Below are 3,191 nucleotides of genomic sequence, written 5' to 3'. Positions count from 1 at the left end.
TGCCCTATTCTGGAGTTAAACGCCAGAAACAGGTTGCAAAGCAGAGTTAAACGCTAGAAACAGGTTACAAACTGGCGTTTAACTCCAAGGAAGACCTCTACACGTGAAAGCTTCAATGCTCAGTCCAAGCACACATCAAGTGGACCCGGAAGTGGATTTCTGCATCATTTACTTATTTTTGTAACCCTAGTAACTAGTTTAGCATAAATAGAACTTTTTACTATTGTACTAGGAGTCTTTTTCCCTATTTTCGAATTCATATGCCATTTGGGAAGGCTGGCCATTCGGCCATGCCTGGACCATTATCACTTATGTATTTTCAACGGTAGAGTTTCTACACACCATAGATTAAGGTGTGGAGCTCTACTGTTCCTTATGAATTAATACAAAGTACTACTGTTTTTCTATTCAATTCAAGTCTATTTCTTCTCTAAGATATTCATTCACACAAAAGAACATGATGAATGTGATGATTATGTGACGCTCATCATCATTCTCACTTATGAATGCGTGCCTGACAAACACTTCCGTTCTACATGTAACAAGCTTGAATGTGTATCTCTTAGCCTTCTGATTTACGATCAGAGTCTTCGTGGTATAGGCTAGAATTATTGGCGGCCATTCTTGAGGTCCGAAAAGTCTAAACCTTGTCTGTGATATTCCGAGTAGGATCTAGGAAGGGATGGCTGTGATGAGCTTCAAACTCGCGAGTGCTGGGCGTAGTGACAGACACAAAAGGATTACTGAATTCTATTCCAGTATGATCGAGAACCAACAGATGATTAGCCGTGCGATGACAGTGCATTTTGGACCTTTTTCACTGAGAGGACGGGAAGTAGCCATTGACAACGGTGATGCCCTACATAAAGCTTGCCATGGAAAGGAGTATGAATGATTGGGATGAAGACAGCAGGAAAGCAGAGGTTCAGGAGGAACAAAAGCATCTCCATACGCTTATCTAAAATTCTCACCAATGAATTACATAAGTATTTCTATCCTATTTTATATTTTAATTATATTTTAATTATCAAAACTCTATAACCACTTGAATCCGCCTGACTGATATTTACAAGGTGAACATAGCTTGCTTCAAGCCGACAATCTCCGTGGGATCGACCCTTACTCACGTAAGATTTATTACTTGGACGACCCAGTGCACTTGCTGGTTAGTTGTGCGAAGTTGTGATAAAGAATTAAGATTATGAACGTGCATATTAAGTTTTCAGCGCTGTTACCAAGGAATGAATGATCACGATTTCCCACACCACATACGTTCCAAAAGGACATGTAAACGTAGTCTTTTCCTGATCTTCAGGAGCTATATGAATTTGAAAGTAACCTGTATAACCATCTAAAAAGTAGTAATGGGATTTTCCTGACAGACGATCAAGCATCTGATCAATGAATGGAAAGGGGTAATGATCCTTGCGAGTGGCTTGGTTGAGACGCCTATAGTCAATGCAAACTCTCCATGAATTCTGCACTCTAGTTGTCAGGAGCTCTCCATGTTCATTTCTTATTGTTGTGACTTCAGACTTCTTGGGCACCACTTGTACTGGACTGACCCATTCATTGTCTGAGATGGGGTAAGTGATATCTGCTTCAAGTAGTCTGGTTACTTCTTTCTTGACAACTTCTAAGATGGTGGGATTCAATCTTCTTTGAGGCTGACAGACAGGCTTTGCTCCCTCTTAGAAAAATATTCTGTGCTCACAAACTTGAGAGCTGATGCCTACTATATCCGCCAAGCTCCATCCAATTGCTTTCTTATGTTTTCGCAGCACATTAAACAGTTGTTCTTCTTGTTGGGAAGTGAGTTCCCTTGTAATGATAACTGGAAACTTCTGCTTATCCTCAAGGTAAGCATACTTGAAGTGTGGAAAGAGGGGCTTTAATTCCAATTTATTTTCATGGCTAGGTTTTGGATCATCCGGGGCAGGTGATAATGGCAAAGGGTCTTCATTATATTCAGAGGGTGTCCCCACATTTGGACCTTGCTCTATGTGCTTCTCTTCTATTTCTTCTTGGTGAACTTTAGCTACAGTTTCATCAATGATGTCACACTGGAAGATAGAATGATCTTTCAGAGGGTGCTTCATAGCTTCATTTAAACTGAAACTCACTGTTCTGCCATCAATCTCAAAGGAGTAAGTTCCTGAGAATGCATCCAGCTTGAACTTTGAAGTCTTCAGGAATGTTCTTCCAAGAAGGATTGATGATGGTCTTTCTGAGTCATTAGAAGGCATTTCCAGGATATAGAAGTCAATGAAAAATGTGAGCCCCTTAATGTTCACTAATACATCTTCAGCAATTTTAACTACTGTAATAATGCTTTTATGTGCTAACACAAAATGAGTTGCCGACCTTTTTAAGGGAGGGAGCCTCAAAGTATCATATATAGACAAAGGCATTATACTAACACACGCTCCTAAATCACACATGCAGTCAGAAAAAATTACACCTCCAATGGTGCAGTTAACCATACATGGACTTGGATCACTACATTTTTAAGGTATACCTCCCATTAAAGCAGATATAGAACTACCTAAAGGAATAGTTTCTAATTCATTAATTTCATCTTTATGTATGCACAAATCTTTTAGAAACTTTGCGTATTTAGGTACCTGCTGAATATCTGATAAACCACTATTTTATGGTTTATATTGTGTTTAATTCTGTGGTTTTATCATGATCCTTACCCACTTATTCATTAAATTAGCATGCATTTAGATTTCCTTCCTGAATTTATTACATGTTTGAAAACTGCTTCCTAGAGACTTTAATTATTTATTTTTAATTCTCCTTTATTCCATTCGATGCCGTGATCTGTGTGTTAAGTGTTTCAGACTTTATAGGGCATGAATGAGTTGGAGATTAGAAAGGAAGCTAGCAAAAATGGAAGAAACACAAGAATTTGAGAAGATAACCAGCGAGAAGTGACGCGGTCGCATGGCTTACGCGACCACGCGAAGGAGAGCAAATCGCAGTGACGCGGCCGCATGGCTCACACGGCCGCGCGAATTAGAAAAGTTCTGGCGACGCGGTAGCGTGGACGACGCGAACGCGTGGCGAGGAAAAGCGCGAATGACGCGTCCGCATGGATGACGCGATCGCATGACATGTGTGATTTGCATAATCTGCAGAATTTGTTGGGGGCGATTTTGGGCCCTATTTCGACCCAGTTTTCGGCC

The sequence above is a fragment of the Arachis ipaensis genome, chromosome B02, assembly GCF_000816755.2.
Source record: "Arachis ipaensis cultivar K30076 chromosome B02, Araip1.1, whole genome shotgun sequence".
Classification (NCBI taxonomy): Eukaryota; Viridiplantae; Streptophyta; class Magnoliopsida; order Fabales; family Fabaceae; genus Arachis; species Arachis ipaensis.
This window is presented reverse-complemented; position numbering follows the sequence as displayed.